Source organism: Drosophila erecta, unplaced genomic scaffold, assembly GCF_003286155.1.
Source record: "Drosophila erecta strain 14021-0224.00,06,07 unplaced genomic scaffold, DereRS2 tig00000978-arrow-arrow-pilon, whole genome shotgun sequence".
Classification (NCBI taxonomy): domain Eukaryota; kingdom Metazoa; phylum Arthropoda; class Insecta; order Diptera; family Drosophilidae; genus Drosophila; species Drosophila erecta.
The window spans coordinates 1-15,605 of NW_020825287.1; the positions used below are offsets into that span (position 1 = coordinate 1).

At 39.3% G+C, this 15,605-nt stretch overlaps 2 non-coding genes and 1 pseudogene across 2 annotated transcripts; all 3 read left to right on the plus strand.

Moving 5' to 3' along the window:
• LOC113564830 lies at nt 1-3,555 on the plus strand (annotated as a pseudogene; the record flags this gene model as incomplete).
• An 8,795-nt stretch (nt 3,556-12,350) lies between these two features.
• On the plus strand, nt 12,351-14,345 carry LOC113564821. The gene has a single exon (XR_003408326.1). It is a non-coding gene; the product is annotated as a small subunit ribosomal RNA (ribosomal RNA).
• An 849-nt stretch (nt 14,346-15,194) lies between these two features.
• Nucleotides 15,195-15,373, plus strand: LOC113564820. Its single transcript, XR_003408325.1, has one exon. It is a non-coding gene; the product is annotated as a 5.8S ribosomal RNA (ribosomal RNA).
• Nucleotides 15,374-15,605: the final 232 nt, after the last annotated feature.

Genomic DNA, 15,605 nt, shown 5'->3' on the forward strand with positions numbered 1-15,605 from the left:
AAACAGTACGTGAAACTGCTTAGAGGTTAAGCCCGATGAACCTGAAATCCGTTATGGAAAATTCATCATTAAAATTGTAATATTTAAATATATTATGAGGATAGTGTGCATTTTTTCCATATAAGGGACATTGTAATCTATTAGCATATACCAAATTATCATAAAATATAACTTATAGTTTATTCCAATTAAATTGCTTGCATTTTAACACAGAATAAATGTTATTAATTTGATAAAGTGTGCTGATAGATTAATATGATTACAGTGCGTTAATTTTTCGGAATTATATAATGGCATAATTATCATTGATTTTTGTGTTTATTATATGCACTTGTATGATTAACAATGCGAAAGATTCAGGATACCTTCGGGACCCGTCTTGAAACACGGACCAAGGAGTCTAACATATGTGCAAGTTATTGGGATATAAACCTAATAGCGTAATTAACTTGACTAATAATGGGATTAGTTTTTAACTATTTATAGCTAATTAACACAATCCCGGGGCGTTCTATATAGTTATGTATAATGTATATTTATATTATTTATGCCTCTAACTGGAACGTACCTTGAGCATATATGCTGTGACCCGAAAGATGGTGAACTATACTTGATCAGGTTGAAGTCAGGGGAAACCCTGATGGAAGACCGAAACAGTTCTGACGTGCAAATCGATTGTCAGAATTGAGTATAGGGGCGAAAGACCAATCGAACCATCTAGTAGCTGGTTCCTTCCGAAGTTTCCCTCAGGATAGCTGGTGCATTTTAATATTATATAAAATAATCTTATCTGGTAAAGCGAATGATTAGAGGCCTTAGGGTCGAAACGATCTTAACCTATTCTCAAACTTTAAATGGGTAAGAACCTTAACTTTCTTGATATGAAGTTCAAGGTTATGATATAATGTGCCCAGTGGGCCACTTTTGGTAAGCAGAACTGGCGCTGTGGGATGAACCAAACGTAATGTTACGGTGCCCAAATTAACAACTCATGCAGATACCATGAAAGGCGTTGGTTGCTTAAAACAGCAGGACGGTGATCATGGAAGTCGAAATCCGCTAAGGAGTGTGTAACAACTCACCTGCCGAAGCAACTAGCCCTTAAAATGGATGGCGCTTAAGTTGTATACCTATACATTACCGCTAAAGTAGATGATTTATATTACTTGTGATATAAATTTTGAAACTTTAGTGAGTAGGAAGGTACAATGGTATGCGTAGAAGTGTTTGGCGTAAGCCTGCATGGAGCTGCCATTGGTACAGATCTTGGTGGTAGTAGCAAATAATCGAATGAGACCTTGGAGGACTGAAGTGGAGAAGGGTTTCGTGTGAACAGTGGTTGATCACGAGTTAGTCGGTCCTAAGTTCAAGGCGAAAGCCGAAAATTTTCAAGTAAAACAAAAATGCCAAATTATATAAACAAAGCGAAAATAATACACTTGAATAATTTTGAACGAAAGGGAATACGGTTCCAATTCCGTAACCTGTTGAGTATCCGTTTGTTATTAAATATGGGCCTCGTGCTCATCCTGGCAACAGGAACGACCATAAAGAAGCCGTCGAGAGATATCGGAAGAGTTTTCTTTTCTGTTTTATAGCCGTACTACCATGGAAGTCTTTCGCAGAGAGATATGGTAGATGGGCTAGAAGAGCATGACATATACTGTTGTGTCGATATTTTCTCCTCGGACCTTGAAAATTTATGGTGGGGACACGCAAACTTCTCAACAGGCCGTACCAATATCCGCAGCTGGTCTCCAAGGTGAAGAGTCTCTAGTCGATAGAATAATGTAGGTAAGGGAAGTCGGCAAATTAGATCCGTAACTTCGGGATAAGGATTGGCTCTGAAGATTGAGATAGTCGGGCTTGATTGGGAAACAATAACATGGTTTATGTGCTCGTTCTGGGTAAATAGAGTTTCTAGCATTTATGTTAGTTACTTGTTCCCCGGATAGTTTAGTTACGTAGCCAATTGTGGAACTTTCTTGCTAAAATTTTTAAGAATACTATTTGGGTTAAACCAATTAGTTCTTATTAATTATAACGATTATCAATTAACAATCAATTCAGAACTGGCACGGACTTGGGGAATCCGACTGTCTAATTAAAACAAAGCATTGTGATGGCCCTAGCGGGTGTTGACACAATGTGATTTCTGCCCAGTGCTCTGAATGTCAAAGTGAAGAAATTCAAGTAAGCGCGGGTCAACGGCGGGAGTAACTATGACTCTCTTAAGGTAGCCAAATGCCTCGTCATCTAATTAGTGACGCGCATGAATGGATTAACGAGATTCCTACTGTCCCTATCTACTATCTAGCGAAACCACAGCCAAGGGAACGGGCTTGGAATAATTAGCGGGGAAAGAAGACCCTTTTGAGCTTGACTCTAATCTGGCAGTGTAAGGAGACATAAGAGGTGTAGAATAAGTGGGAGATATTAGACCTCGGTTTGGTATCGTCAATGAAATACCACTACTCTTATTGTTTCCTTACTTACTTGATTAAATGGAACGTGTATCATTTCCTAGCCATTATACGGATATATTTATTATATCTTATGGTATTGGGTTTTGATGCAAGCTTCTTGATCAAAGTATCACGAGTTTGTTATATAATCGCAAACAAATTCTTTAATAAAACGATGCATTTATGTATTTTTGATTTGAAAATTTGGTATAACTCCAATTACTCAGGTATGATCCAATTCAAGGACATTGCCAGGTAGGGAGTTTGACTGGGGCGGTACATCTCTCAAATAATAACGGAGGTGTCCCAAGGCCAGCTCAGTGCGGACAGAAACCACACATAGAGCAAAAGGGCAAATGCTGACTTGATCTCGGTGTTCAGTACACACAGGGACAGCAAAAGCTCGGCCTATCGATCCTTTTGGTTTAAAGAGTTTTTAACAAGAGGTGTCAGAAAAGTTACCATAGGGATAACTGGCTTGTGGCGGCCAAGCGTTCATAGCGACGTCGCTTTTTGATCCTTCGATGTCGGCTCTTCCTATCATTGTGAAGCAAAATTCACCAAGCGTTGGATTGTTCACCCATGCAAGGGAACGTGAGCTGGGTTTAGACCGTCGTGAGACAGGTTAGTTTTACCCTACTAATGACAAAACGTTGTTGCGACAGCATTCCTGCGTAGTACGAGAGGAACCGCAGGTACGGACCAATGGCACAATACTTGTTCGAGCGAACAGTGGTATGACGCTACGTCCGTTGGATTATGCCTGAACGCCTCTAAGGTCGTATCCGTGCTGGACTGCAATGATAAATAAGGGGCAATTTGCATTGTATGGCTTCTAAACCATTTAAAGTTTATAATTTACTTTATAAACGACAATGGATGTGATGCCAATGTAATTTGTAACATAGTAAATTGGGAGGATCTTCGATCACCTGATGCCGCGCTAGTTACATATAAAAGCATTATTTAATACAATGACAAAGCCTAGAATCAATTGTAAACGACTTTTGTAACAGGCAAGGTGTTGTAAGTGGTTGAGCAGCTGCCATACTGCGATCCACTGAAGCTTATCCTTTGCTTGATGATTCGATATAAAATATATAAGTACTTTTATCATGTACTTATAATGGGTGCCCAGAGTGCCCAGAATAGTAGCCAGTAGCCAAATGCTTTGTCATCAATTTAGTGACACGCATATGAAATCAAGTAAAGTTGCCAAGACGCATATGATAATGTCCCTATCATATTAAAGAACTAAAGAACTTAAAGAAATCAAGTAAAGTTGCCAAATGCTTTGTCATCAAATTAGTGACGCATATGATATTGTCCCTATCTAATTATAGAAATAAAGAACTTAAAGAACTCAAGTAAAGTTGCCAAGACGCATATGATAATGTCCCTATCATATTAAAGAACTAAAGAACTTAAAGAAATCAAGTAAAGTTGCCAAGACTCATATGATAATGTCCCTATCATATTAAAGAACTAAAGAACTTAAAGAAATCAAGTAAAGTTGCCAAATGCTTTGTCATCAAATTAGTGACGCATATGATATTGTCCCTATCTAATTATAGAAATAAAGAACTTAAAGAACTCAAGTAAAGTTGCCAAGACGCATATGATAATGTCCCTATCATATTAAAGAACTAAAGAACTTAAAGAAATCAAGTAAAGTTGCCAAATGCTTTGTCATCAAATTAGTAGTCACTTCCTAACTCTCGTCGAGTGCAGTCGTGCCTACGGATAAAGTGTTTATTCTCTGAGTGATTTTCGCTGTGAAAAAGTAAACCTGGAATCTTCAAAAACGTACAGAAAGTTGGCCCAAGACCTGTAGTGCGTGTGATACGCGAACGCAAGTTCATGCAACGTGTCCTTTGGCTGCAGATGGTATTTAACTTATTTGCAAAAGTGCACGTGTTTAGCAAATCAGCTGTCTGGTGTCACCAGTCGTCGCCTACTCAGCTGGTGGAACAGCTGTTCCAGTGGTGTGTGTACTGGCTAAATTGAACCCGATAACCACAACCAGTTTCGAAATAGGTGGCGCCTCTACCCCTATAGTAAAAAATTTCTCCGCCAGAGGGCGTTAATCAGTTCCATAAAGCGCCAGCAGGTGGCGCTCTTTGCTCCCCCCTTCTGTGCCTGACAATTAACACTCACTCGTACAGAAAGGCAAAACCTGAAAGACACGTGCTACTGCACGCAGTTACCATGGGCAAAAACGATATGGAAGTGGATAATGTGGCTCTGCCCACTTCTAAGAAAAACGGTTGGCAAACGCTGGTGCCTAAGAAGAATGCAGGCAAGCGCAAGGAGCCACCTAATCTAGCTACGACCGTAAACCCCAAAGTACCCAAGGTACTAAAACCCATAAAGAAGAAGACGTCGGCCACTGGCAGCTCCAGCTCCAGCTCCAGCTCCAGCGAATCTGACGATGAATACGAGGAACCAGGTGAGGTACGACAGTTCACCTTGCCCCTAAAGAAAAAGACAGCTAAGCTGGCCAAAGTCAACAAGGTCAGCGATGCTGAGGAGCTGCTGTCAAATACCAACCGATTCGCTGCACTGCCTATCGAAGAGGACGTTGTCACCAAGGAACCAGCTATACCAGTGGAGGCCACTGTACCCAAGCCCCCTCCAATCATAATACCTGGGGTGCACAGCATCGCAGATATGCTAGCTGACCTTGGAGAAGTAACCGAGCCAGGTAGCTTCGCCTACAAGGCTACCGGAGGCGGTAGCGTCAGAATCATGCCGAAAGACAGCTCGACATACCGGAAAATTGTCAACCACATGGACAACCACAACATGGCCTTCAGGACTTTCCAACTCAAGGAAAACCGAGCTTTTCGCGTGGTAATTAAAGGGCTACATTCAACAACGCCAGTTGACCTCATCACTGAAGAACTGAAGGGGCTCGGACACACTGTTCGAGATATCAAGAACGCCATCTCGAGAACCACAAAGAAACCTATGGCTATGTTCTTCGTAAACTTGGAGCCTTCAAGTAACAATAAAAAGGTGTTCGAGATCAACAGGCTCTGCCACGCTGTGGTCTCCACCGAGGAGCCCAGAAAATTCAATGACCTGGTGCAGTGCTACCGCTGCCAGGCTTTCGGGCATACCAAGAGGTACTGCAGATTGCAGTACACTTGCGTAAAATGCGGTCAGGGGCATGCATCTACCGAGTGCACTAAGGCCAAAGACGCTCCTGCTACATGCGGTAACTGCGGAGAGGCGCACACTGCGTCATACCAAGGCTGTCGAGTATACATCGAGGCCAAGAAGAGGGCTTCCCCTAAGCCAAAAACGAAGACGATGACACCACCGCCGAAAGAGGCCCATACACCACCAGCGACAACCAACAACGCCACATTCACTGGCTTTAGCTACGCTGACGTCATCAGGGGAGGATACCCCCAGCAACAGCAACCCAAACACACCTTCAACCAACAAGGTCTCATTGACCGGGAGGCAGCGTTGGAGGAGAGAATAATGAAGCGCATGGAGAACATGATGGCTTCAATGTTCTCCCAGTTTAAAGACATGGTGATGGCCATGTTCTCCTGCCAGAGAACCATGCCATGAATACACAAATAGTAATCTGGAATGCTAACGGCTTGGCGCGGAACAAGCCAGAAGTGGAGCTCTACCTGAAAACCAACCAGGTAGACGTGATGCTGGTCAGCGAGACCCACTTTACAACGAGGTCTCACTTCAAAATCCCTGGCTACGAGGTGGTCAACGCCTTGCACCCAGCGGACAGGATCAGAGGTGGAGCCACAGTAATCGTACGAAGAGGATTACTGTACGAGGAGATGGAGCCGGTGCAGCTGGAATGGATGCAATGCGCCAGGATCCAGCTGCTGACACATTCGGGCAAAATCTGTATCGCGGCAGCATACTTGCCCCCGCGTTATACAATCAGCCATCCCGAGTTGTCACTGCAGCTGAAAAACTTGGGTCCCAAATTTCTTATTGGCGGAGACTTTAATGCCAAGCACACATGGTGGGGCTCCAGGATCGTCAACCCCAAGGGCAGCACTCTGCTTAGGTGCGTCAGAGAGTTGGGCTGCAATCTGCACACAACGGGTGAGCCAACATACTGGCCCAGTGACCCTAACAAAATACCGGACCTCCTTGATCTAGGCATCAGTAGAGGAATCGACCCGGCGAAAGTATCTACAGTTGGGTGCTACGAGCTGTGCTCTGACCACAGCATGGTCAGGATAGTACTTAGGACCTCCTTCCTAAGCACCCCCAGAGGCACCAAACTGATCAGGAGAAATACCGACATAACTGTGTTCAAAAGCTGGCTTGAAGAAAACGTTGACCCACACCCGGCTATCAGCACTGGAGGAGACATAGACGAAGCCGTTGCTAGCCTTACTGGCAAAATCCAGCAGGCGGCAAGGATGGCCACACCCACACCTCCTACCAACAGTGAGAGACCCCAAGTGGCCCGCAGGGACAACCATCTATGGTCGACTGAACTGGCGTCGATGGTATCGGAGAAAAGGAGGCTGAGGAGAGTCTGGCAGACTAGCAGAACACCGTCCGACAAGAGGGCCTACAACAGAGCCTGCAAGCAGCTCAAACAGATGCTTCATGACTCGAGAAACAAGGCGCTCGAGGAGTACCTAATAGAACTGGAGCCTGGCAATGCTGAGCACAACATCTGGAACGCCACCAAATATCTGAAGAGGCCTGCGCGGAGGGTGCCACCTGTCAAAACAGCTGCAGGTGTATGGTGCCGGTCAAGCCAAGAGAAAGCGGACGCGTTTGCTGACCACCTGGAAACCAGCTTTCAGCCATTCGCCCTATGTGAAGACGAAGACGTTGAAGAGACGAAGCAGTTCGTTGACGCAGCCTGCCCTATGGACCTGCCTATCGCAGAGATAGGTAGTCAGGAGATTCTGGATGAGATCTCGTGCTTGAAGCTCACCAAATCTCCTGGCCACGACCAAATCGACGCAGCTGCCCTCAAGCTGCTCCCAGCGAACTGCATAGAGTACCTGAAGGCTCTGATGAACCAATGCTTAAGACTGGGACACTTTCCTTCTCAGTGGAAGTGCGCTGAGGTTATCCTCATACACAAGCCGGGCAAGCCAGAAGCCGAGCTAGGCTCATACAGGCCGATCAGTCTACTCGCCATCCTGTCAAAAATCCTTGAGAAGCTGTTCCTCAAGAGGTTGCTGACCATCCTGGAGGAAAAGAGGACCATCCCTGACCACCAGTTCGGTTTCAGGCAAGGACATGGCGCCATCCAGCAGTGCCACCGGGTCGTCTCCAGGGTCTTCGATGCCTTCGAAAACAAGAAGTATTGCGCGGCAGTCTTCCTCGATGTGAGGCAGGCTTTCGACAGGGTGTGGCACCTCGGCCTGCTTTTTAAGCTGAAGCAACAGTTACCTACCCCATACTACATGTTCCTCAAGGCATACGTGGAAGAGAGGAGGTTTTACGTGAGGAGCAGTAACTCCAAATCACCCCAACACGTGGTGAGAGCCGGAGTACCTCAGGGCAGCGTACTCGGTCCTGTGCTGTACAACATATTCACCTCAGATATGCCAGTATCTGAAGACAATAGAATATTGACATGCACCTACGCCGACGACACAGCGCTCCTGTGTTCTGACACAACCCCTACCCTGGCAGCGCAAGGGCTGCAACACGAGCTGGACACGATACAGTCATGGCTGAAAAGGTGGAACATCACCATAAACGCTGACAAATCCACCTACGTCACGTTTACACTCAGACCAGACAACTGTCCACCCGTCCACATCAACGGCACCAACATACCGTCCAATTCGAGGGCCAAGTACCTGGGACTAACCCTGGACAAGCGTCTCACATGGAAGGACCACATAGGGGATAAAGTAAAACTCATGAGGCACAAATGCCGCTCCATGACATGGCTCCTGGGCAGACGAAGCACGCTACCGACTAGATACAAACTACTCCTCTACAAAGCCATCATAAAGCCGGCTTGGACATACGGCATCGAGCTGTGGGGCACTGCCTCCCATACAAATATCAAAAGACTACAGAGAGCAGAATGCCGCATCCTAAGATTTATCCTCAACTGTCCTTACTACGTGAGGAACACGACAATCAAAAGGGACCTCAAAATGCAAAGTGTCGCCGAGGAGTCCAGGAAAGCCAGCAGGAGGCACCTGGAGAAGCTGGAGAACCACCAAAACCAACTTGCTGTCAACCTCCTGGACAACAGCCTACAGCGCAGAAGACTCCGAAGAAACCATCCACTTGACCTACCTTTCCGGGTTCCCTAAAGGAATCCCCTGATGACCCTAGCTATTAAATATAAGATTGCCTAGAAAATCTACATAACCGCCAATGTACCACATAATTTAATTGATTGCCCTCCTGGGCAGATGTAAATAAAGATACTGTAATATTAAAAAAAAAAAAAAAAAAAAAAATCAAATTAGTGACGCATATGATATTGTCCCTATCTAATTATAGAAATAAAGAACTTAAAGAACTCAAGTAAAGTTGCCAAAACGCATATGATAATGTCCCTATCATATTAAAGAACTAAAGAACTTAAAGAAATCAAGTAAAGTTGCCAAGACGCATATGATATTGTCCCTATCATATTAAAGAAATAAAGAACTTAAAGAAATCAAGTAAAGTTGCCAATACGCATATGATATTGTCCCTATCATATAAATATAGGATAAATGTATATAATTATATATAAAGAAAAATATATGAAATATCCGTATATTTATTAACTAAAGAACTTAAAGAAATCAAGTAAAGTTGCCAAGACGCATATGATAATGTCCCTATCATATTAAAGAAATAAAGAACTTAAAGAAATCAAGTAAAGTTGCCAAGACGCATATGATATTGTCCCTATCTAATTATAGAAATAAAGAACTTAAAGAAATCAAGTAAAGTTGCCAAGACGCATATGATATTGTCCCTATCATATTATAGATATAAAGAACTTAAAGAAATCAAGTAAAGTTGCCAAATGCTTTGTCATCAAATTAGTGACGCATATGATATTGTCCCTATCTAATTATAGAAATAAAGAACTTAAAGAACTCAAGTAAAGTTGCCAAAACGCATATGATATTGTCCCTATCTAATTATAGAAATAAAGAACTTAAAGAACTCAAGTAAAGTTGCCAAGACGCATATGATAATGTCCCTATCATATTAAAGAACTAAAGAACTTAAAGAAATCAAGTAAAGTTGCCAAGACGCATATGATATTGCCCCTATCATATTAAAGAAATAAAGAACTTAAAGAAATCAAGTAAAGTTGCCAAGACGCATATGATATTGTCCCTATCATATAAATATAAGATAAATGTATATAATTATATATAAAGAAAAATATATGAAATATCCGTATATTTATTGAACAATATAAGGAAATTATATATAAAACATATGAAAAGGAATATTTATTGTATGTATAAAAGAAAAAATTCAGAAATACTCCTATATTCTCTTAGTATTATAGAGAAAACCCATATAAGTGAGAGGTATTAGTAGTGTAAACGACGCTTTGATCGACAGAGGGTTCAAAAACTACTATAGGTAGGCAGTGGTTGCCGACCTCTCGTATTGTTCAAAACTTATGTATTCATATGATTTTGACAATAATATAAGGAAATTAATTATAAAACATATGAAAAGGAATATTTATTGTATGTATAAAAGAAAAAATTCAGAAATACTCCTATATTCTCTTAGTATTATAGAGAAAACCCATATAAGTGAGAGGTATTAGTAGTGTAAACGACGCTTTGATCGACAGAGGGTTCAAAAACTACTATAGGTAGGCAGTGGTTGCCGACCTCTCGTATTGTTCAAAACTTATGTATTCATATGATTTTGACAATAATATAAGGAAATTAATTATAAAACATATGAAAAGGAATATTTATTGTATGTATAAAAGAAAAAATTCAGAAATACTCCTATATTCTCTTAGTATTATAGAGAAAACCCATATAAGTGAGAGGTATTAGTAGTGTAAACGACGCTTTGATCGACAGAGGGTTCAAAAACTACTATAGGTAGGCAGTGGTTGCCGACCTCTCGTATTGTTCAAAACTTATGTATTCATATGATTTTGACAATAATATAAGGAAATTAATTATAAAACATATGAAAATGAATATTTATTATATGTATAAAGGAAAAAAATCAGAAATACTCCTATATTCTCTTAGTATTATAGAGAAAACCCATATAAGTGAGAGGTATTAGTAGTGTAAACGACGCTCTGATCGACAGAGGGTTCAAAAACTACTATAGGTAGGCAGTGGTTGCCGACCTCTCGTATTGTTCAAAACTTATGTATTCATATGATTTTGACAATAATATAAGGAAATTAATTATAAAACATATGAAAATGAATATTTATTATATGTATAAAGGAAAAAATTCAGAAATACTCCTATATTCTCTTAGTATTATAGAGAAAACCCATATAAGTGAGAGGTATTAGTAGTGTAAACGACGCTTTGATCGACAGAGGGTTCAAAAACTACTATAGGTAGGCAGTGGTTGCCGACCTCTCGTATTGTTCAAAACTTATGTATTCATATGATTTTGACAATAATATAAGGAAATTAATTATAAAACATATGAAAATGAATATTTATTATATGTATAAAGGAAAAAAATCAGAAATACTCCTATATTCTCTTAGTATTATAGAGAAAACCCATATAAGTGAGAGGTATTAGTAGTGTAAACGACGCTCTGATCGACAGAGGGTTCAAAAACTACTATAGGTAGGCAGTGGTTGCCGACCTCTCGTATTGTTCAAAACTTATGTATTCATATGATTTTGACAATAATATAAGGAAATTAAATATAAAACATATGAAAATGAGCAATTATCATATGATTAATGGAAAAAATAATTCATTTATATATGAATAAAGGAAAATTCTCTTAATATATAAGAGAATAGCACGTGTTGGGTGGCAAACAGAATTGAAAATACCCGCTTTGAGGACAGCGGGTTCAAAAACTACTATAGGTAGGCAGTGGTTGCCGACCTCATGCATTATTCGAAATATATATTTCGGATCATGATGATTTAAATTTGGTTACTTACAAATAAAGTATATTATTATCCGTACAAATTTGTTTCTCAGTTCTTATGAACATGGGACTTGGCTCCGCGGTTAATAGGAATATACGACTTTAGATAATATCGTTGAAACAACAGTCAAGTTTCTATTATACATAGAATAACAAATCGTTTCCATATATTATCGTTAATTTTTGGAGGCAGGCAAATTTATTGTTATTTATTTAATAATATATTACCTGCCGTAAAGTTGGAAAATTATATCGTTACCGCGGTATAATATATATATTCATATTTATTACATGATGGAAAAATTACAAAATTTTTAATATAGAAATCATATGCGCTCGGTTTTACGTTATGTATTACCAGAGAGTTATATGGATAAAGATAAATTTTAAATTTATCATCAAATTGCAAATGATTTAACTCAATATTTATATTGGTTAAACAAAAATTGTACATGTGTGGATACAATAATTATGTATGTTGGAAACAAAATGATATTTTAGAATGAAATATGTATAATATAAATACAAAATTATAGAAATATATATTATTGAACTTGTTAATAATGGTGAAACAAGTATAAAAATATAATGGAATATACGAATACGAATGCTATATAAAAATGGCCGTAATCGAATTAAAAGAGATTTAAAATTTTACCCAAAGGCAAAATATTGAAGTATTTTTCAATATGATATAATAAATGGAATTATATAAAATGGAAATCTATAATATTTATATTGCTTATTTCAATTCGAAAAATATGAATGGAATATGAAGAAAGAAACATTATTCTGGTTGATCCTGCCAGTAGTTATATGCTTGTCTCAAAGATTAAGCCATGCATGTCTAAGTACACACGAATTAAAAGTGAAACCGCAAAAGGCTCATTATATCAGTTATGGTTCCTTAGATCGTTAACAGTTACTTGGATAACTGTGGTAATTCTAGAGCTAATACATGCAATTAAAACATGAACCTTATGGGACATGTGCTTTTATTAGGCTAAAACCAAGCGATCGCAAGATCGTTATATTGGTTGAACTCTAGATAACATGCAGATCGTATGGTCTTGTACCGACGACAGATCTTTCAAATGTCTGCCCTATCAACTTTTGATGGTAGTATCTAGGACTACCATGGTTGCAACGGGTAACGGGGAATCAGGGTTCGATTCCGGAGAGGGAGCCTGAGAAACGGCTACCACATCTAAGGAAGGCAGCAGGCGCGTAAATTACCCACTCCCAGCTCGGGGAGGTAGTGACGAAAAATAACAATACAGGACTCATATCCGAGGCCCTGTAATTGGAATGAGTACACTTTAAATCCTTTAACAAGGACCAATTGGAGGGCAAGTCTGGTGCCAGCAGCCGCGGTAATTCCAGCTCCAATAGCGTATATTAAAGTTGTTGCGGTTAAAACGTTCGTAGTTGAACTTGTGCTTCATACGGGTAGTACAACTTACAATTGTGGTTAGTACTATACCTTTATGTATGTAAGCGTATTACCGGTGGAGTTCTTATATGTGATTAAATACTTGTATTTTTTCATATGTTCCTCCTATTTAAAAACCTGCATTAGTGCTCTTAAACGAGTGTTATTGTGGGCCGGTACTATTACTTTGAACAAATTAGAGTGCTTAAAGCAGGCTTCAAATGCCTGAATATTCTGTGCATGGGATAATGAAATAAGACCTCTGTTCTGCTTTCATTGGTTTTCAGATCAAGAGGTAATGATTAATAGAAGCAGTTTGGGGGCATTAGTATTACGACGCGAGAGGTGAAATTCTTGGACCGTCGTAAGACTAACTTAAGCGAAAGCATTTGCCAAAGATGTTTTCATTAATCAAGAACGAAAGTTAGAGGTTCGAAGGCGATCAGATACCGCCCTAGTTCTAACCATAAACGATGCCAGCTAGCAATTGGGTGTAGCTACTTTTATGGCTCTCTCAGTCGCTTCCCGGGAAACCAAAGCTTTTGGGCTCCGGGGGAAGTATGGTTGCAAAGCTGAAACTTAAAGGAATTGACGGAAGGGCACCACCAGGAGTGGAGCCTGCGGCTTAATTTGACTCAACACGGGAAAACTTACCAGGTCCGAACATAAGTGTGTAAGACAGATTGATAGCTCTTTCTCGAATCTATGGGTGGTGGTGCATGGCCGTTCTTAGTTCGTGGAGTGATTTGTCTGGTTAATTCCGATAACGAACGAGACTCAAATATATTAAATAGATATCTTCAGGATTATGGTGCTGAAGCTTATATAGCCTTCATTCATGGTGGCAGTAAAATGTTTATTGTGTTTGAATGTGTTTATGTAAGTGGAGCCGTACCTGTTGGTTTGTCCCATTATAAGGACACTAGCTTCTTAAATGGACAAATTGCGTCTAGCAATAATGAGATTGAGCAATAACAGGTCTGTGATGCCCTTAGATGTCCTGGGCTGCACGCGCGCTACAATGAAAGTATCAACGTGTATTTCCTAGACCGAGAGGTCCGGGTAAACCGCTGAACCACTTTCATGCTTGGGATTGTGAACTGAAACTGTTCACATGAACTTGGAATTCCCAGTAAGTGTGAGTCATTAACTCGCATTGATTACGTCCCTGCCCTTTGTACACACCGCCCGTCGCTACTACCGATTGAATTATTTAGTGAGGTCTCCGGACGTGATCACTGTGACGCCTTGCGTGTTACGGTTGTTTCGCAAAAGTTGACCGAACTTGATTATTTAGAGGAAGTAAAAGTCGTAACAAGGTTTCCGTAGGTGAACCTGCGGAAGGATCATTATTGTATAAAATCCTTACCGTTAATAAAAATTTGTTATAATACAAATACATTTTGAATTTACCAAAATTACTTACCAAATTACCAAATTAAAAAATTTACCAAATTTATATTACCATATTATCAAATTTACCAGATTACGAATTTTTACAAAAGCAAAGCGCATAATATGATATGATTATAGAACGAAACGATTCAATTGAATCAAATTAAAAATATATATATAAATATATATTAAAATAAAAGTTAAAATCAAAATAAAATGAATCTGATGGGTTTTTATTTATATGAGGCTTTGGCAACCTCATAAGATTTTAACATGTTGTGTAATGGCGGGCACAACAAAAAAAAATATTATATATATGTGGCTTTGAAATGTAAAAATAAAACTTCGAATATTGGAGAGATCGAAGATATCAAATTCGAAAATGGAAATCGAATTAAAACATTAAAAATAATGGTTATCAAAATAATTTGTTAATATAAAATGGTGAACTTTGTGTGTATATGGACCATAATATACACGCGTTGCGAATATGTATTGTTCATCTTAGTTATGAGCATACGTTGGCTAATGCAACAACCTAAAATATACAATGTTGTACCTGGTACCCATCAGGTTAATGTTTTATATAAATTGCAGTATGTATCGCCCAAACATAGTTAAATATAAACCGTAAATAACCAGATTATATGATACATAATGCTTATATGAAACTAAGACATTTCGCAGCATTTATTTTAGGTATAAAAATACATTTATTGAAGGAATTGATATATGCCAGTAAAATGGTGTATTTTTAATTTCTTTCAATAAAAACAAAATTGACATTATATAAAAATGAATTATAAAACTCTAAGCGGTGGATCACTCGGCTCATGGGTCGATGAAGAACGCAGCAAACTGTGCGTCATCGTGTGAACTGCAGGACACATGAACATCGACATTTTGAACGCATATCGCAGTCCATGCTGTTATGTACTTTAATTAATTTTATAGTGCTGCTTGGACTACATATGGTTGAGGGTTGTAAGACTATGCTAATTAAGTTGTTTATAAATTTTATAAGCATATGGTATATTATTGGATAAAATAATAATATTTTTATTCATAATATTAAAAAATATATATGAAAAACATTATCTCACATTTGGATGTGAAAAACGAAGAGAAATATTTTCTTTTTCAATCAAGTAATACTGAGAAATGTCTAGCATAAAAAATTGAATTATTTTTCATCTAGAATTGTCTCTTATTAATGA